The sequence below is a fragment of the Hibiscus syriacus genome, unplaced genomic scaffold (genome assembly GCF_006381635.1).
Source record: "Hibiscus syriacus cultivar Baekdansim isolate YM2019G1 unplaced genomic scaffold, ASM638163v2 tig00111779_pilon, whole genome shotgun sequence".
In the NCBI taxonomy this organism is placed as follows: Eukaryota; Viridiplantae; Streptophyta; class Magnoliopsida; order Malvales; family Malvaceae; genus Hibiscus; species Hibiscus syriacus.
The window spans coordinates 357,023-379,712 of NW_024063176.1; the positions used below are offsets into that span (position 1 = coordinate 357,023).

Sequence of the window (22,690 nt, forward strand, 5' to 3'; positions counted from 1 at the left end):
TCTCCTCATCAGAATCAGAATTCAGGATTTCCTCGGTATCAGAAGAACTATCAATATCTTTGAAATCATCCTGAAAGATCACTTCATAATCAGATGAGTAGTTATCAGAATCAACATGTTGCATGGGTGCAGATTTTTCAAAAGCATGTACCACTGTATATGTAGTCTTGTTATTGCATCAGATTACTGTTCACATAAATTGGTTTATCTCCCACAGAAAAGTATATTCCAGAAATAGCCTTCACTGAAAACAAGGTTCACTATGTCAGCCTGGAATGAATTACCAAGCAATTTATACTACTCTGTCTGACTAGATCCCTCCAGATCCAAAAAAATGGGCACCTCATTCAGAAGAGGCACATATCTTAGACATTTCAGTTAGAATGATTAAGCACTTCTTAAGTGTGTGACAACATGAAGAGAATTCCTCCAGCTACTTGACAACACTGCTGTTTAGTGACACCAGAATGAGAGTATTGAAGATAAATAGATTTGGGGTACGAATAAAGCCACAAGTACCCATAACAGTGCATTGTCAAAATTGAACCTCGTAGGGATCATGTGATTCAAGTCAAACAGACAATGAAAGTAAACCAGAATTACAATGTTAGGGCATTTTGAAGGTTACTTCAGACAGATCCATATGGGGCATGCTGAAAGCCCCTTTCAATCAGAATCAGGAATATTGATATATTTTGAACGTTTGTATTAGCAAATGTTGGGGCATATCGAAAGCCCATTTCAGACATAAATGATTCACGTGGGGCATTCTGAGGGCCCACGTCAGTATGAATATTTGGGCATTTTGAAAGCTCATATCAACAAGAAGCAAATGTTGGGGTATGCTGAAAACCCATTTAAATCATAATCAAGAATATTGACGCGTTTTGAATATTCACGTCAACAAATGCTGGGGCATACTGAAAGCCTATTTTAATAAGAAATTGGAATAACATTTTGAATATTCATATCAGCAAATGTTGGGGCATGCTGAAGGCCCACATCATTATGTGTTAAAGATCATTGCTTTGAGCAAAACATTTCCAATGAGATAGAAAGATATGAAGAATGAAAATGGTGAAACAGTGACAGTCGAGCTGACTATACATAATTGCTTCGTTCATCAGGCAGTTACATTTTGATCATGTTGTTGAACAAATATCTACTCAGCAAGTATGGTTTCAAGTACCCAATCTTCTTAACCATGTATCACATGACAACATGTTCTTTGTTAAGCTACGTCATGGTTGCATGAATAAAGATGGTCCCCAAGCAGACCATTCGATCTAGGATTCAGTTCCTCAAAATCTCAGCTTTGAATTTTGTATTCCGTGTGTTGGTGATAATTAGAAATATTTCTTAGAGATTCCTGGCAGTTAATTTCAACCATATTATTGAGGTTACGAAGCTTTATTTTCACATCAGTTGTTTTTTACTTGATGACATTGAATAAAGAGGCTCAGCTTATGTTATTCTTATTCCCATTGTTACTGGTGTTATTATTGCCAGCCAGGGTGAACTGAGTTTTCATCTATTTTAGTTTTATCATGGGTTTTTTATCCCCAGCGGCAAGAATTCCATTGATATCGTTCTATACATGGCTCCTATAGCTGATGTGTTTCTAATTCCTACAACACTTGTTATGGAAGAAAACATGATCATATCACACTTACCCTTGCCTGAGACAATATCAAGATCAATTGGTATCTCTTATTCAATTCATCACTAGCATATCTCGCAAATTTGATCGACTTTTTGGTCACACCAGCATCTCATTTGTATTCCTATTGAGTTTTGTTCTCAAGTGATCTTGTGACGTTATATGAAAGTTCTGAGCGCTACGAAATAGCCTCCCTGACCAGAAATCTGTGCATAAGTCACATGAAATGATGAATGTGTTGTCAAATAGCATCTGTGCAGAAGTCACAAGCTGGATGAATATGTTGTCAAGCGTTTTATGAACCAATAATTATGGTATTGAACCAATATTGTGATCATATGGTTTCTATTTATTAATCCAAGATGAAGTTTGTCTTTTTCAACCCAAAGGTTAGAAGTGATATATGATGAAGATTTCTTTCTACGGAAAGGAAGCTGAAATTTTAACAACAAGAAAATAGTGGAGTCAACTAATGTTGAACAACATATTGTTGTTAAGCATCTCGACATGATATGGTTCAAGTTGCCTTGTTTGAGATCTGATTAGATGTGGAGACGTGAAAGGAATTAGGATAAATCCTCATTGTGATGTGTTTCAAGAGTTAAATCAGAACATACTCTACTCTCCCAATTAATCCCTGCTGAGTCAGGCATATTTACATCTATACTCTTCAAAGATGATAGATTCTCTTTTCAAAGATGAAAGCTTTATTGGATTTCTACACAAGTCCAAGAAAAGAAAGCAGATGTTATCAAAGATAAAAATGGGGCATCAAGATCATAATTTTGATTACGGCAAGAGTTCCATAAATGAAACATTTTTCTGAGACTATCATGAAACAAAGAAGACATAAAGATTGCTCTTCCAAATCAAAAATGCCAGCTTGAAATGACATTTTGACCAAAGTGAAGGAAGACCGAGTTCACCACTTTGAAATCAAATAAAGATGAACTTAACATTCATGCATCATATTTAGGCATTTGCAAAAATAGGTGCATTTTCATTCATTTTATCCATGTTGAATTTTGACAGGAATTTCAAAGATTTTAGCAAAGATTCAAATCCATAACAATGGATCAACATTTCTAGAAGAGTTCATAATGAGAAGAACTCATCTGAAGAAGGAAGAAGAAATTCATAATGAGAAGAATTTGTTCAATCTTTTGCTTAAATTCATCACTCGATGGATCAACTTTTCCAGAGAAAGTTCATAATGAGAAGAACTCATCTGAAGAAGAAAGAAGAAGTTTATAATGAGAAGAGCTTGTTTAACCTTTTGCATGACTCTATCACAGAAGGAGATAGATCAACATCAACTTTTCCAGAGAAAGTTCGTAATGAGAAGAACATATCTGAAGAGGAAGAAGAAATTCATAATGAGAAGAATTTGTTCAACCTTTTGCTTAAATTCATCACTCGATGGATCAACTTTTCCAGAGAAAGTTCATAATGAGAAGAATTCATCTGAAGAAGGAAGAAGAAGTTCATAATGAGAAGAGCTTGTTCAACCTTTTGCATGACTCTATCACAGAAGGAGATAGATCAGCATCAACTTTTCCAGAGAAAGTTCGTAATGAGAAGAACTTATCTGAAGAGGAAGAACTTGTTCAACCTTTATTTGACTTTATCACAGAAGGAGATAGATCAACATCAATTTTTCCAGAGAAAGTTCATAATGAGAAGAACTCGTCTGAAGAAGAAAGAAGAAGTTTATAATGAGAAGAGCTTGTTCAACATTTGTTTGATTCTATCACAGAAGGAGATAGATCAGTATCAGCATTTCCAGAAGGAGTTCATAATGAGAAGAACTCATCTGAAAAAAGAGGAGAATTTGTTCAACTTTTTTGCTAGATTATATCACAAAAGGAGATAAATTGTCATCCCCAGTGGAAAAGTTCATAATGAGAAGAACTAATCCCAAAGAAAAAGAACTTGTTCAACATTTCCATCATAATAAAATGAAGTCAAATGAAAAAAAACTTATTGTCTTTTCGTCTTTGCCTTATTCTCGTTAGCACAAGAATGAACAAAGAGGGGCAGCTGAAGACACTAGTTTTTATTTCATTTGTTTTATTTATTATTATTATTTTGTTTTATTATTATTATATTATATTATTATTATTAAATAATTAATTAATTTTAATTACATTTCAGACCCAAACCTGAGGCCCATTTTACAAATCATGGAGCCCAAACATGGAGGCCCGATCAGGACAAACCCAACCCAGATGGCCCAACAGTAACCCTAAACCCATCTAGGGTTTGTATCATCACCAGCAGTCGCCAACTCCTCATCACCGTTGGATATGACTTTGATCCAACGGTCCCCAGAAAGTCCAACAAGAAACCCTAGGGTTATAACCCTAGGGACCACACGGCGCCACCCCTGAAGCCAACCAGACCCACCGACTCTCCTCTGCCAGCTGCCCCACGACGACGACGCCTTGCTGCCACGACACCACCATCGCTGAAGTCTCTAGAAGGCCAGATGGCCACCTACGTTGCTGCTCTAGGGGTGAGTCACCACATAGTTCGGTGACTCACCGAACTCGACTTTATACCCGGTCTGACGAGAGCCTCATCGAGGCTATAAAGCCATCACCTGCAAGACGAAAAAAAAGACATACACGAGAAACAGAAAACCAACAGACGAAGCAAACACAACGAACACCAGCAACCAGAGGCAAGAAAACAACCAAAAGAAAAGAAAAGGAGAGAAGCCTTACCCTTGACACTTTGTTCGCTCTCGAAAATCCCAAACGTCGCCGGAGATCCAAATATCGAAGGTAAATAAAACCTAGATCTACGAGGTTTGAGGGATTTCTATGACAAAAGGAGGCTAGATTTGGTCTTAGTGTTGAAAGAGGGCTATTTTGGGGTAACTTAGCGATTTCCGGCCACCGTAGAGGGTGACCGGCGGGGCGATTGGCGCTGAAGCAAGGCGGCCGACGGTGTCTGGTTCTCCCTCCGGTGAGGGAAAACCAGAGAGAACGAAAGCTTCTCTCTCAAATGAGAAAGAAGCAAAAATTAAAAATGAAGGAAGATGACCCTAGGGTCGGCCATTTAAGGGTTTAAATACCCTCTCCCAAACGACGTCGTTTTGGGGGAGGGTGTTTTTGTAATTTCATAAGGGGTAAACCCCTTCCGCGGTGTTCCATGTTTGTAATCTTTATAAAATAGTCACCACAAGTTATTTGTATTTATTTTAATTTGACATTCGAATTTTAATATATTATGTTTTAGTCATTAATCAGTAAATATTTATATATTTAGGATAAATATTATATTTAGTCCCTCATATTTTTATATTTAATATTTCAATCCCGAATAACTAATAGGTTAAATCACACTGTTAACGCTCAAATTTTATAATATTTCGAGTTAGAGCATTTAAGTTTTATAGCTTATAATTTAATCATTAATTATTTTTTACCATAAGCTTTTATTTTATTATTTACACCTATAGTTTTAATTTTCTATATTCTAGTCACATATTATTATTATATTTAAATTATATTTTTAATACCCATATTTTATTTCGAATTAGAATTTTGAGTTTCATATTTTAGTCACTTATATTTTAACCGTAAGTTTTACATATTTTGCAATTTAATTTCATAAGTTTAATATCTTTTATTTTAATTATTATTTATTTACAATTTAATCATTTCAATTTCAATATATTTATTTATTATTATTATTATTATTACAAATATATATATATATATATAATAAATAATATTTTTTTATTTATTTATTTTTATCCTATTTGTAAATTTAATTTTATAAATTAGTTTTAAGAAAAACAATTATATTTAAATATATATTTATTTTTCAATATTAAGAAAGGGCAGTCTTAAAGCAACTGGATGTTCATTTTCTGATATTTTTAAATAAATAAATATTTTTATAAATTATATAAATTATTTTTTAATGTTTTTTAATATTTATTTATTTATTTTATTAAGAAAGGAGCTGTCTTAAAATACCTAGAAGCCATTTTCTGATATTTTTAAATAAATAAATATCTTATTTATTAATAGATTTTTTTATAGTAATAAATGTGAAATAACAAGATTATAAATTAAATACATTTGAATATTTAAATTTCTAATAATAGAGACAATTTATAATTAATAAGTACATATTTGGGCGTTGTAGGGTGCTAATCATTCCCCAAACGTAATCGACCACGAACCCTTTTTTATTATTAAAAAAGAATGAATTTTTGGTTAAAACGCAGACTATTTTATCTTTTAATTGATGTTTTCCTAAAAAAAATTTAAAAGATAATTTTTAGGTATTCGACCTATCTGACCCAAAAGGCCGATGACGACTCCTTAAAATATTTTAAAAACCATTTATTCACATTATTTTCCCGCCAGGTAAAAATTTCGCGCCCGGGCGAAAATTAGTTACGACATAGATGATTACAGAAGTTTGCATACATTTCACAGAAAGTAGGCTCCATCAAAGCTTTGTCAAAGATTTGTGAGATGACACCAGTGAGTGTAACTGCATTGTCGATGTTCACTGCTTTAACTTGCTCAATGAGTTTCTCAAAGTTTTGGGGACTTAGTTTGTTCAAAATGGCTTTCAGTTGTCTTTGCTTTAAGGCTTCCTCATCAGTCACTTTACCCACTTCATACTTCCTTTCAGCTTTTTGCATCATCTGTAATGTTGTTTGCGGCGAAGAAATCAACCCCTTCTGCTGATAGTTAGGAACACGTTGCCACCTGTCAGTAACAGGACTTCGTGGTATCAATCCTTGATGACCCATAGGTTGTATTTGCTCAGGAAAGATCCCTCCAACAAATGGAAGAGATGTTGGAACTCGTGGGTGCCTCATAACACCGAAGTTTCCTCCCTGGACAGGCTGAAAACCACCAGCAGCAGCACCATAAGCAAGATCAAGACGTGCATCCCTTCCAGGCCCAAAAGAAACAGGAAGTTTCATCCATCTGTCATCATCAACAATTCCACTGGCTCGCCGATCTAATCGAGACCCACTAGATTGCCTATCTATTCTTCCTCCATGACTAGGATATGAATCACGATCAACAAGGTGAGAAGTATTAACATTAACAACCATCAAGGCCTCGGAAATATCGGTAGCAATCTCAAAACCATGTGGAAGATCAGTACGCTGCTCAGCAAACTTAAGAAGAAAATCTCTGGAATACTTCTTTGACATATTACCACTTCCATCTTCCTCATGATTTATTAACCCTTCATTAACCTTTTTGAAATTCTCTGAAGTTTCTAATTTTGATGCACATATATCAGCAGCATCTTCCCAATCATCCAGTTCAGCTTCATCTTTTGCAATTTTATCATTTTTTGTAGAATCTACCTAAGGTGACTCGTGAGATACCAACTTCAAATTAACACCATTACAATTGCTGTCTGCACTTGCTGAAGGTATGATTGTCTCTTTGTTTTCCTCAGGACCTTTAAATGCCATATAGAGATCTGAAGTCGTCCCAGCAGCATCTGCCCTCTGAAGAATTTCATTTCTTTTTTTCCTCCCACTAGTTGATGTACTCTTTGTCCTATTGAATTCTGGTGCAGGTTTGTCTTTTGAACTAGGTACGGGAACACCTTCTCCTTCATATTTTGATACAGAGACAGAGATATCAGGAGTTGGGACCAGAGCAGAATGCTGGTAAGATTCACCAGATTTAGTAACAGTAGTTTCATTGCTATCAATGGCACTTGAAGATGCATTGGAACCAAAGTTGATATCAACATGTGAACTTTCAAGAAGTGTAGAATTAGACATTTCAGAGGTAAAGGCTTCCGAATCAGTGACTCCCTTATTTTCAATACAGGCCCCCACAACTTCATCAAGCACAGAAGGAGTGCTTACTGAGGTAGGAGCATCATTACTAGCAGTTATTGCGTTCAAAGCAGATTCCTGATCAGATTTCAAATGATCCTTAATTCCATTAATTTCAGGTTTCGGTTGCTCATTCAGAATTGAAGAACAATCATTCTTAGCATGCTGAACCATGTCCAAGCATTCAACATTAATACCAGCACCAGAAACTTCAGATGAAACAGAGGTTAAGCCTTCTCTCTTGCTGTCTGTCCTCTGTTCTGCAGTCTGGGAAGCCCAATTGGATATTGACATAGACTGTCCAACAATGTGTGAAAAAATTAAATAAATACATGCAAACAAAAAATACAAGTGCAATAAAAAAACAAGGAAAATACCTGATTTGGTGGCTGAATATGACCTTTCTTAGCCGGTTTCTTTTGATTATCTTTGATAGAGTTAGAGTGAAGGCCTACAAGAATAATCACGGTATGCCTGCAGGTAAAAACAATTTTTTTAATAGGAATTGAAGGCCTCGTTAAAAACTCTCTTATTGATTGAAGGAGCTTGTATAGAAGCTCCTTAATCAGTGGAATGAGGAAAAGAGTGCCTTAAGATTTCATTAACGAAAAGAAATTACATAAGATACAACCAGATAAATACCCCATCATAACAAAAAAATCAAAAAATCAACCGAAGACAACCCTATACAACAGAACTAGCTCAGCCTAAACTATCTAAGCTACTAACACAGTCTAAATTTTGGCTGAGCTGTTAACCAATCTGCAACAGCAATGAAGACATAACCCCTAAACATTTCCTGGAATACAACAGAAAACAGTACAACCAAATGCCTGAAACAATCAACCAATCCCCTCCTAAGCTAACTTGTCTGCCTCCATATTACAAGACTTAGGAAAAAGCTCCAGCAAAGTTGGAGGGCATGGATCTGTTGATACTATGAAAGAACCCATGATCTTGCCAGCCTCAATATCAACTGACTCATTCCATAGAAACCAAATTCTAACATAAAAGCCATGAGCTTCCACACTATAAAAGTACAAAAAGCTAGCTTCGAAATCATTTTATCTGCCTTTCTACCAGTTATTGCTCATCTTGTCATTGGAGACCATCCGAGCCTCCAACTTCGTTCAATAATCAAATGAAAATCACCTGAAACTTCTAATTCTTTCACTGCTATAGTTTTTTGAAATCAAAAACATTTGTGAGCCTTCAAGTTCATTCCATTATTCCTTGCATTGCACATTCTTCTGATTAATCTTTCTTCGGCATAATCTAATCTTACTATGGGGAGCCGAATATTTCTCTTCAATTATTTGGAGAGAGCTTATTTATTGTTAATCCCCTCCTTATCTCTCTGGTTCTGCCTGGAATTGTGCGAGAAAGAAACGTCCCTCAATTATGTTGACAAGCCAAGGCTCTGGTCCAAATCCTCACATAATATCCCCGATTTGGGTTTTCCAACCACCCATTCAACCACAGCCCTATCCTTTTGGATTTCCTCTCCCTTGGATCTTATGATAACACAATTATTTGTAAGACCCATATTAATCACATCCTACACCTCCTTTGACTTTAAACGACCATCCAAGATAGGCAAATCTATTAAATTATCCTTCATCCCCTCATTAACACGTTTAGTCTTACAAAATTTCCTGTTGTCATCTTCTGTCTCTCTCACCACGTGATCCAGCACTACCTCGTGTTCCACCGCTTGCAACTCTTCCTCGTATTCCACCGTTTTCTCGATTTGCGTTTGAATCTTCCCCTGACTAGCAACATTATTCCTCATACCCATAATTATTTCCTCCCATATGTTCCTTTCCTCCTCATCCGACAAGTTGCTACCTTTAGCTCTGTTCCCCATACAAAATAATTGACTACCTTCTTCCTCAGAACACCTCTCAAAATTCTTCTCCTCCGATGAGTCCACGCTTCTTCCTGCCGGTGAATTAGAATCGACTACAACCGTACCTTCTTTATCTTCCCACTTTCGAAACAAAAAAATCACTTCTAATTGTGGGAATTTCCACTACTCTAATTCTAAATAAATCTTTACATGCTTCCAAGTCTACCACTTCATCAATTAATTCTTTCCTAGTAGTTTCTATCAGAATAGTCATCTCCTCGCAGCCAAATTCTTGAAGTACGTTTTCTCCCAGCGCTAAGCATTCTCCCCATTGTTGTGCAATCCTCTTAAAGGTGCTATGATTCCAGCAATGAAGCGGCATTCCAAACAATTTAATTCATGTAACTCTTTCCGAAGCTCTGTAAGATTCTGACCAAGGTTGAACTTCCTGGAAAACTTCATTTAAAATTGACCAGTTCTGCTCCTTCAAGGTTCTATATAACTCTTCCTCAGCTATTTGCAATAAGAAATCTCTCCCTCCCAGGAACTTGGTCTTAATTTCTCCTAGACCATCAGTTTGTAATCTGTCATCCACCTGACTCGAAGAGCATACCGTCGCCATCGTTCCTACGAGGCACTTCTGAAGCTTTCGAACAACTTCCTCATCTACATCCCCCTGAATTAACCTAGTCCTCCTTATTGCAAGTTCCTCTGGACTTTCTCCACTAACGCTTGTTCCTTGTTCTACCCTGGCAGTAGCACTGAAAGTTGAAGGATATTTCAGTTTCCAGATTTGATTCTTGGCTCCATATCGAGCTTCTTTGACTGATAACCGATATCCAAATAATCAGAATCCATTTAATATTTGGACTGCTCTAACTGAGTCACCTCTGTTGGAAAATCTAACAAAGCCAAAGCGCTTTCTTTTTCTACCATTTTTCCTTGCTATATAAGAACTAATCACATCACCATGCCTCCCGAATAGATGTCTCAGCCCACTCCAATAATATGTAGGTGGTATGTTTTGCACAAACAAAGTTACTATCTCACCTTCCATCTCTGAGCTTTGAGCCATCCGTCCTAACTTTTGTCCCTCAAATGAGCAATCCAAAAATGCTCTCAATCAATTTGCAGCAGAAAACAGTAATCTGATATAACACCAGTTGGGCCCAAACGGACAGATTGAAAGCAATGGTCCATCCCAGGTAATGACAAAGAACCTAGTAACGTGGAACAACCTGGTCGACGCAGAACGACGACTGAACAACAGTAGACGTCGAAACAATAACAATTTCTGAAATTTATGAAATAGTAAAAATTGAAATCCTGGAGAACAGCATCGGGTCTCAACTCAAGGATAGGTGGGTTTTGGTCGCCAAATGACGCAGAGCTTGGTGGTGAGGCTGTGTCGAAATGGATGACGATTGGCGACAAAAATCAATAGTAAAGAAAGTATAGAACTACGGAAGACTTCATCACAAATCTAAGCCCATATTTGGAATCTCCATAAGCAGACGAGCTTCCCTGAGAAAAATGGCGTCGAACGGAGATTGAAGTGCGGTGGCGGACGGTGGTCAACGGCAGCGTACGGTGGTCGACGAACAGTGATAGTGGATGAAGAACGGTGGAAAGTGGATAGTTGACGATTGATGGTAGTGGTCAAGGTTATGGATGGGTTGAGCGTTCAGTCATACCCACGTGACTTTTTTTTCTAAAAAATGTTATTTAAATATATAATAGAACTCCTAAGACTCCAAAACAGTTGTATTCATATTATACTTAAATTTCTACAGGGTATTTTCTCTCTTACTATTAGAAAGATAACCAAGGTGAGTGAGAGGGCATTTTTTAGTATTCTACAGTGCAACATTCCATCGTTCTATAATATTAAACTGTAATTTTTTATGAAAAGAGACAAACCTGAACTCGCTTCTGCTCATCCAAATTAGGGAGGGTGCTAAACTAGTTCGAGCTGGAATATGATAAATAAGAAAATAAGACATGTTGTTAGAAACAAGGTTTCAAATTGGTAGAAAGATGGAAAATCATCATGAGGAGTAAGCTACCTGCATTCCATTCATGAAACCAGGAGTTATGGACCCAAACTGTAAAGTTAACGCTTGGGATGCATTTCCTGGAGTTGATAAATAAAAACAGTTAAAAGAATATAATTAGTAAACATTAGCTTGATCCTATTCCACAAGTAAATTAAAGATCCCCAAGTTTTCACATAATTGAAGTAGCTTGATCCTATAGGCTATATGCTTAGAACACCAAGCACAATAGAAACATACCCTTTGTGGGAGTTGCAGGGATACTACTGTCAGAACTCAATGTGGCAAATTGAGAAGCAGGAGCCTTTGGAACAGGTCGGGTGGTCCTCTGATTAGCATGTGATTGAACGGGCTTTGCAGCACTGCTTGTAACTAGTGTGTCAGATGATATCAGCAAAAATAAACATGAATGTGAATAACATCAAGATATTCGTATTTTATTCAGTTACGAATCTTAAAGGGGAAACGAGCTTAAGAATTTCAAATAATACCTTGCAACTGGGGCTGCACATGTGCGCCATTTTGTACGTTACTGGTGGCAGAAGCATTACTAGACTCAGTAGAATTTACAGCCAGAGAATTCACCCTAGATTGCTCTCCTTATGCATTGTTAGACTTCTTAAAACTGTCATATTAGGATCAACCAACAAAAAAAAGAATCAATAATTGATGGATCATATAGAAAACCCTAATTGTAAAAGAACCCTAAATAAACTGACAATTAAACCAAAAAAGAAAAAAATAATCCAAACCCTACAAGCAGGATGAAAAGTTCTCGTTACCTTTGACTAGAAGCGGAAGATGAAGAAAGAGAAGGTGAATGTGTAACACCCTCAACCTATACCTGACCCGGATACGAGTCCAAGATGTCACATTGACTATCAAAAACAATATTCTAAAAGAAAATAATAAAACATTTGGATTTATATAACTAAAATATGATAATATACATAGGTTTGTGCAAAATTCATCAAAATGCTCAGAGCATACACAACTTAACAGTTTAATTACATGCCAACATTCATTTACATAACAAAATGACATATTGATTAAGTTACTTCTGATCTGATAGTTGCAGGAGTAATGTTGTCCAGCTGTTTAATTTATCTCGTCTACTTTCTCGGATCCTACGTGTGAAACACTCACATGCTAAGTCATCGACTTAGTGAGGCAATATAATAACGACAAGAAAATATAATGAGAATGCCAAAAATGAAATGAAGTGCAATGAACATGTGCATTTAATCAGTGTAATATCCAAAACCATGTTTCCTACACATAGACTTATCACATTAACACTCATAAGTTCATATTAATCAGTTCACTAGCCCATGATACCATACTGAGAACCTAAGGTATGTGAGTACTGTAAGGTTGTGCACTATACTGTCACCACAGCTCGTAAAAATGCACCGAAGTGCCACGTAGAATTACACCGAAGTGTCGCGTAGAATTGCACCGTAGTGCCATATAAAATGTCCCTAAGGACCACGTAGAAAATTCCTTAAGAATCATATACATATACTAAGGACCAAATATGTGTCTCAAAAGACCTCATGCATGTTCCAAAGAATACATATATGTCCCGAAAGACCGCGTAGACCCTCTACTATTGGTATGCCAACTATACCTATAGTTCTCATCTACATAACATGGGTTTTTCTCAATTTACATAATATATCACATAGACATACCTTTTTCTTACCTTCATCACATAGCTCATATAACATCGCATACGAATTCTTTTAAAACATATTACACAATGCACAAAGTATGAATTTTTATTACATTTCATAATATAAAATGAATAATGCATCAATGTATTGACTCTAGACTTATCATAAGTCTAAAACTGGATACACTATTATAATCATGTTATGCATGCGCACTCAACTATATTTCTTTGTTTTTCCCTCGATCGATCCTACTGGGCAATTGTTCTGGAACTTGTTTAGGCTCTGAATCTACATAAATATAATTTTCAAAATGATTATCAGATGCCTAAACCTTGTAATTAACTTCTAATAGCTTAAACAAATTTAAGGAATTAATGTTTCATTTTTCCTTTAGGGGGTATCGGTACCCCTCTGGGGGAATTGGTACCCCCATGAATAATGCACAAAGTATGAATTTCTATTACATTTCATAATATAAAATGAATAATGCATCAATGTATTGACTCTAGACTTATCATAAGTCTAGAACTGGATACACTATTATAATCATGTTATGCATGCGCACTCAACTATATTTCTTTGTTTTTCCCTCGATCGATCCTACTGGGCAATTGTTCTGGAACTTGTTTAGGCTCTGAATCTACATAAATATAATTTTCAAAATGATTATCAGATGCCTAAACCTTGTAATTAACTTCTAATAGCTTAAACAAATTTAAGGAATTAATGTTTCATTTTTCCTTTAGGGGGTATCGGTACCCCTCTGGGGGAATTGGTACCCCCATGACATTCTAGAATTTCTCGTTTGAGAGGGTCTCGAAAATCACTTCATTTTCAACTCCATACTTCATACTTCACTTCCTTTAATATGCCTAACTTTCATACACATACTTAAACTCATTTTTACTCCATAATCACTTCTTTAAACTCAAAATTCTATCATTTACACGGCATTCAAGAATCACACTAAATTTCCAACATGTTCTAAATTTAATTCTAACACCTCATACTTCTTAATTAGCTTGATGACAAGTCAAATCCAACTTCTAATTCTTATTATGAACTCTATTCCAAGATTTCATTTCATGGTTCTTAACCTTTAATCTCCCCTAACTTCATCATCCATTGATTTTAAGATAACTTAAGCTTTCCTTAAGTTTAGTTATATTCTAATGATCTATAAACAACCTTAAATTCATCAAGAATTTAATCAACAATAAAACTTACCTTTAGCTTGGCTTCACGGTGGAGAAGAAGAATGAAGAAGAGAAATCTGGAACTTTGGTTTTCCCCAATTGTCTTCCACATGGGTATTAAAATATCTCTCCAAAAGTAATATTTAATTACTTCCCTGCTAAAAGAATAATTTGCCCTTGTAATTTTTCTTCTTTGCTAATTGATCCTACACAAAACATTTCAATCAAATCCTTTAACTTTTCAATTTATCCCATTTGGTTACTGAATTTTTAAATCTCACAATATAATCACTAATCCGGTATGGAGGATGCTACAAATCTCTCCCTTAAAAAAAATTCGTCCTCAAATTTTCATTGTACGAACAGATGGGGATATTGAAGTCGCATATCTTCTTCACGTTCCCATGTGGCTTCTTCTACTTTGTGATTTCTCCAAAGAACTTTGACCAACGAAACCGTTTTATTTCTCAATTGTTTAACTTCATGAGCCAATATTTGTATTGGTTCGTCTTCATAAGTCAAATCAGGTTGAACTTCTACTCGCTCTGGTGCAACGCTATGAGAGGGGTCAGACCTATACCTTCTCAACATGGATACATGAAAGACGTTATGGATTTTCTTCATTTCCAGTGGCAAAGATAACTAATATGCCACTGGTCCTATTCTTTTAACAACTTCATATGGCCCGATGAATCTAGGACTTAGTTTTCCTTTCCGACCAAATCGTAATACTTTCTTCCAGGGAGATACCTTCAGAAACACTTTTTCCCCAACTTCAAATTCAATCTCTTTTCTTTTAAGGTCAGAATAAGACTTTTGCCGATCAAATGCTACTTTAAGATTACGTTGAATTTCCCGAACTTTCTCTCCCACATCTTGAATCAAATCTGGACCAAGCATACTTCGATCTTTAAGCTCATACCAGTTCAATGGCTTACGATATTTTCTCCCATATAACACCTCATAGGGTGCCATCTTAATACTGGACTGATAATTATTGTTGTAAGCGAACTCTGCTAGTGGTAAGTATTTCTCCCATGACCCTTTGAACTCCATAACATATGCTCTCAACATATCTTCCAAGATCTGAATAGTCCTCTCTTATTGTCCGTCCGTCTGGGGGTGAAAAGATGTGCTAAAATTTAAACAAGTACCCAACGCTCCATGCAATGATTTCCAGAATCTTGAGGTGAATTGAGGGTCTCGATCAGAAACTATAGAAACAGGCACTACATGCAATCTAATAATTTCTATAATATACAGTTCTGCATACTTTTCCATAAAGAAATCAGTTCTGACGGGAAGAAAATTTGCTGACTTGGTCAATCGATCAACAATTACCCAGATTGAATTTCTTTTTTCGGAGTCAATGGTAACCCCAAAACAAAATCCATTGTCACATTTTCCCATTTCTATTGAGGAATGGAAAGCGGTTGCAATAATCCAGACAGAACTTAATGTTCAGCTTTAACATGTTGACATATTAAGCACTTGGACATAAATTCTGTGATGTTTCGTTTCATCCCTGGCCACCAATAACGATCCTTTAAATCCATATACATCTTGGTTCCACCCGGGTGCATTGTTAATGGACTGCAATGAGCCTCTGTCAATAAATGTTTCTTCAAATCTTCATCATCCGGTATCACAATTCTTCCTCTATAATACAAATTCCTATATGTCTTAACCTCAAAATCCTTAATCTCTTTATTCTTTACTTGTTCTATTCTTTTCAAACACATTTCATCTTTACTTTGTAATTCTCTAATTCGATCCAACCATGTTAGTTTAAGCTTTAACTCTGCACATAAACCACCGTCTCTAGTTAAAGGTAGTCTTACGTTAATATCTCGTAAGGCTGCAAACATTTTTCTGCTCAAAGCATCTGCAACCACATTAGCCTTTCCGAGATGGTAGTCAATTATCACATCATAATCTCTTAAGAACTCAACCCATCTCCTTTGCCTCAAATTAAGCTCTTTTTAAGTCATCATATACTTTAAGCTCTTATGGTCCGTATACAAATAACATCGTTCTTCATACAGATAGTGACACCAAATCTTGAGAGCGAACACTACTGCAGCCATTTCTATATCATGGGTGAGGTAATTCATTTCATGTGGTTTCAACTGTCTCGATGCATACGCTACCACCTTCCCTTCTTGCATTAATACACACCCCAACCTATTGTGGGACGCATCACTGAATATGACAAAATTCTTGCCAAATTTTGGTTGAACCAATACAGGAGCTTCTGTCAAAATTCCCTTTAAAGCTTCAAAACTTTCTTGACATTCAGAAGTCCAAACAAATGGTACATTCTTTCTCATTAATTTCGTTAAAGGCAGTACTATCATTGAAAAATTCTTAACGAATCTTCGATAATAACCATTAAGTCCAAGGAAACTCTGGACTTCAGATACATTCTTTGGAACTTCCAATCCAAAATAGCTTTTATTTTTTGAGGGTCCACTCAAATCCTATCTGCAGAAATCACATGCCCTAGGAAAACCACTTCATTAAGCCAAAACTCATATTTGAACAATTTGGCATAAAACTTCTTATCTCTGAGAATTTGCAAAACTATCCTCAAATGTGTGCTATGCTCTTCAATGGATTTCGAGTAAACTAGTATGTCATCAATAAGGACAACCACAAATTGGTCCAAATAAGGTTGAAAAATTCTGTTAATGAGATCCATGAAAGCAGCAGGTGTATTCGTTACTCCAAATGACATTACAATGAATTCATAATGGTTATATCTTGTTCTAAAAGCAATCTTTGGAATGCCCTTCTCCTGAATCTTCAATTGGTGATAACCCGAACGTAGATCGATATTCGAGAATACCGAAGCTCCTTTTAATTGATCAAACAAGTCATCAATTCGAGGAAAGGGATACTTATTCTTGATAGTTACCTTATTAAGCTGTCGATAATCAATGCAGAGACACATTGACCCATCCTTTTTCTTAACAAATAACACCGGAGCTCCCCAAGGCAACACACTTGGTCGAATAAATCCCTTCTCTAACAACTCTTGCAATTGATTATTTAACTCTTGCAATTCTTTCGGAGCCATCCGATAAGGTGCCATTGCAATCGGAGTTGTTCTTGGAATTACTTCAATTTGAAATTCTATCTCTCTATCTGGGGGTAATCCTGACAACTCAGCCGGGAAAACATCAGGAAACTCTCAAACTATTGGAATCTCCTCTAACCCTTTATCCTTAGCTCTTGTATCTATCACACTTGCAAGAAAACCCTGACATCCTTGTAGCAACAACTTCCTAGCAGACATCACTGATATTATATTTGTTAAAGGATTAAACCTTTCACTGATCACATTCACTTCTATTCCTTCTGGACTCTTCAGGTTTGCCTTTTTCAATCTACAATCAACATTCCCATAATAGTGAAACAGCCAATCCATTCCCAGAATCACTTCAAACTCATCAAAGGGTAGTTCCATTAGATTAGCATGGAATTCAATTCCTTGAATCCTTATGGGACATCCCTTACAGACCTTGTTCACCCGAGCACTATGCCCTAAAGGATTAGTTACTATAATTTCATTACTCGTAGCTTCTAATGGAATCCTCAACTCCTTTACTAACTTATTGGTAATATAAGAATAATTAGAACTCTGATCAATCAGTACCAATACTAATTTATCATACAGCTGGAAAGTACCTGTTATAATATTGAGATCATCACGGTCTTCACTTGTCCTTAAATTGTATACTCGTGCGGTTGACCGAACTTCATGTTGGGAAGAGGATTCAGACTGGTTCCTTCCTCTGCCTCTTCCTCGTCCTCTCTGTGAGGCAGAACCAACTCTCTCAGATGGTGCAGATTCACCAACCATTAACGGACAATCCCAGATAAAATGTCCGGCATCTCCACATCGGAAACAAGTCCTAGCAGCCATCCGATACGCCCCAAAATGGTTTTTCCCACAATGCTGACATTGTCTTGCTTGACCCTGATTAGATCTCACAGCACCAGATCCCACCGACTGTGTCTGTCTAGGTCTTGCCTGACTTGCTTCTCTAGCAGATGATGCAACTGATTCTGATCTAACTTGTAATCAAAATCCTGAATCTCTTCATCTTTTTTGTGGTGCTGAACTGGAAGAAGCACCCGTCCTCTTTGATGTCTGAACTCTTGAGTCCTTGAATCTCTCATTCTGAGCCCTTTCAAGAGCTTTTGCACGATTGATCACCTCCTGAAACGAGTACAAGTTTAATACTATTAGCATTTCCTTAAGCCTAGGGCGCAAGCCCTCCACAAACCATTCACACGCATATTTTTCAGTAGACACAAGCTCAGCTGCAAACCAACTCAGCTTGTTGAACTCGCATTCATACTCGTATACAGAGCGGTTCATCTGTTTTAAGTTCATAAACTTTTGCTTCATCTGCCGAATAAATTGATCTCCAATATACTTGTTTTTAAATTCATCTAAGAACAAAGACCAAGTCAACTGGTCACTTGACATCCTCATGGTGACGTTCGTCCACCATATCCTTGCTTGACCCCTTAGTAAAGAGACAACTCCATCTAACTTCTCCACTTCAGAGCAGTGAAGACCATGTAACATGATTTTCAAATCATTTAACCAAATTTCCGCCGCAACCAGACCTTCCTGAGATTCTCCCTTAAATTCGAGAGCTCCCAAACTTCTCAACTCTCTTGCTACATTCATTCTTTGAGTTGGTAGGGCAGGAGGTTGAAGACGTATCAGAATAGCGTCCAACGTCCTGAAGAAAGTGTCTAGGTCTTGTATAGGCACTCCCTGAGATGCCTATCTTTCACCTTGCCTGGCCAGGGCAGGTGAATTACTGCTTTCAGCAGGCCTATCGTCTCCCGCTTCACCTCAAGAGCTACTGTGTTCGGACATCTAATAAGAATAAACACATAATTCTATTAGCAAAACAGCATACTCATACCATACCAGATCAGAAGGTCTCACTATATGTTGGCATTTATTCCATTTAAAGACTCTATAGACTCTGGTTGATGCCTAGAATCGGCTAAACCATAGCTATGATACCATTAAATGTAACACCCTCAACCCATACCCGACCCGGATACGAGTCCAGGATGTCACATTGACTAACAAAAATAATATTCTAAAAGAAAATAATAAAACATTTGGATTTATATAACTAAAATATGATAATATACATAGGTTTGTACAAAATTCATCAAAATGCTCGGAGCATACACAATTTAACAGCTTGATTACATGCCAACATTCATTTACATAACAAAATGACCTACTGATTAAGTTGCTTCTGATTTGATAGTTGCAAGAGTAATATTATCCAACTGTTTAATTTGCCTCATCTACTTTCTCGGATCCTACGTGTGAAACACTCTCACGCTAAGTCATCGACTTAGTGAGGCAATATAATAAAGACAAGAAATATAATGAGAATGCCAAAAATGAAATGAAGTACAATGAACATATGCATTTAATCGGTGTAATATCCATAACCATGTTTCCTACACATAGACTTATCACATTAACACTCATAAGTTCATATTAATCAGTTCACTAGCCCATGATACCATACTGAGAACCTAAGGTATGTGAGTATTATGAGGTTGTGCACTATGCTGTCACCACAACTCGTATAAATACACCGAAGTCCCATATAGAATTGCACCAAGTGCCATATAAGATGTCCCTAAGGACCACGTAGAGAATTCCTTAAGAAACATATACATAAACTAAGGACCAAATATGTGTCTCAAAAGACCTCATACATGTTCCAAAGAATACATATATGTTCCGAAGGACCGCGTAGACCCTCTATTCTTTGCATGCCAACTATACTTATAGTTCTCATCTACATAACATGGGTTTTTCTCAATTTACATAATATATCACATAGACATATCTTTTTTCTTACCTTCATCACATAGCTCATATAACTTCGCATACAAATTCATTTAAAACATATTACACAATGCACATAGTATGAATTTCTATTAAATTTCATAATATAAAATGAATAATGCATCAATGTATTGCCTCTAGACTTATCACAAGTCTAGAACTGGATACACTACTATAATCATGTTATGCATACGCACTCACCTATATTTCTTTGCTTTTCCCTCAATCGATCCTACTGGGCAATTGTTCTGGAACTTGTTTAGGCTCTGAATCTATATAAATATAATTTTCAAAATGATTATCAGATGTCTAAACCTTGTAATTAACTTTTAATAGCTTAAACAAATTTAAGGAATTAATGTTTCATTTTTCCTTTAGGGGGTATCAGTACCCCTATGACATTCTGTAATCTTTTTCGTCAAGGGGGTATCAGTACCCCTTTGGGGGGAATCGGTACCCCCATGACATTCTAGAATTTCTCGTTTGAGAGGGTATCAACACCTATTGAATGGGTACCGATACGCCTAGCCCAGAAATCATGTTTTGAGCTCGAAAATCACTTCATTTTCAGCTTCATACTTCATACTTCACTTCCTTTAATATGCCTAACTTTCATACACATACTTAAACTCATTTTTACTCCATAATCACTTCTTTAAACTCAAAATTCTATCATTTACATGGCATTCAAGAATCACACTAAATTTCCAACATGTTCTAAATTTAATTCTAACACCTTATACTTTTTAATTAGCTTGATGACAAGTCAAATCCAACTTCTAATTCTTATTATGAACTCTATTCCAAGATTTTATTTCATGGTTCCTAACCTTTAATCTCTCCTAACTTCATCATCCATTGATTTTAAGATAACTTAAGCTTTCCTTAAGCTTAGTTATCTTCTAATGATAAATAAGCAACTTTAAATTCATCAAGAATTTAATCAACAAGAAAACTTACCTTTAGCTTGGCTTCACGGTGGAGAAGAAGAATGAAGAATAAGAGAAATCTGGAACTTTGGTTTTCTCCAATTGTCTTCCACGTGGGTATTAAAATATATCCCTCCAAAAGTAATATTTATCCCTGCTAAAAGACTAATTTTCCCTTGTAATTCTTCTTCTTTGCTAATTGATCCTACACAAAACATTTCAATCAAATCCTTGAACTTTTCTATTTATCCCATTTGGTCACTGAATTTTTAAATCTCACAATTTAATCACTAACCCGGTATAGAGGATATTACAGAAGGGGCAGGCCCGCCGCCGGCTCCCTTACCGTAACCGCCCGAGGAGTTCCGCTGCTAATTAGAGCCGGCGGTTCGACCTGATTTTCGGTATTGCTGCTCACTTTTATCCGACTTTGATTGATTGAAGGACATATCCCCCATTCTAGATTCCTCATATTTCCTATTTTCTTTTATTGAAATCTCTACATCAAATTCAACGAAATTAAAAAAAAAACTCCAAAGAAAAACAATCATGACATTACATCGAGACGGAAATGAGGATTGGAGAACTAGGGTTCGACCAACAGACGAGTGCGTACCTGTGAACTCAAAAGAGTGTGTAGATATAGAACACAACGGTTCGCCGATACACAGCAGCAAGAGAAGCATCAACAAAAATAATAATTAATTCTTTTTTCTACAATATATGTATATATTATCTCTGAAAGGGAGAAAGTAGAATTTGGTAACAAACTGTCGCGGAGCAAGGTGGTCAAAAAGCCGGCGTTTTAGGAAGATTACAACTCGTTTTGAGTTATAATACAAATAGGATATAGACTTAAAAACCCTCTCAAGTACTTCATATATTTAAAACTAGACAGTTTAGTCCCTCTAAAGAAAGAACATTTTAATCATTAGTCAGGGACCGAGCCAAGATATCAATTTAAGGAGACAAAAAAAAACCCCACCGTATTTATCTCGAGACATTCCAGAAGATCAGCTTTCAAAGAAAGCAAGAAGACTTGACAAGGAGTTGTCGGGCGATATTGGTTCTGATGTTATTCATATGAACATGGATACGTCTGGCAAGCTCCATGATACATGAGCCCCTACGTCGATCTCTTACTGAGACACCTCATGGCCGATAACTCAACTTTGCCCTATGATATGAACGTTGCCTTTGATGATAAAGACATCGAAGTTTTTGAAGGAGACTAGGGGCGGACCTATGTGGCCCATGAGGTAGCATTGCATACCCATTTTCCTTAAAAAAATACTAACACTTAATATACTATATTAAAACTTAAAAATTCTGCACACCCTTTTTATTTTTATTTTTGACTTTTCTGCACATTTGTATTTGTGCTCTTTTCTGCACACTTTATTTTGTAGTTGAAATTTGTGCTCGGAAGCTGTCAATCTATTACATATTTTCAATTAAAAACTATTGATTAAAATAATATATATCATTTAAAAACCTTTCATTTAAGCTATTATTAATACTAATGCTTCTGTTTTGCGTTCAAACCCATAGACTCTAACTCCACTGCTACTCAATTCTCATT

At 36.2% G+C, this 22,690-nt stretch overlaps 1 pseudogene; it reads right to left on the reverse strand.

The window, feature by feature from the left end:
• LOC120170360 overlaps positions 1-21,557 on the reverse strand; it is a 33,348-nt pseudogene extending 11,791 nt beyond the window's left edge.
• Between the last annotated feature and the right edge of the window lie 1,133 nt (positions 21,558-22,690).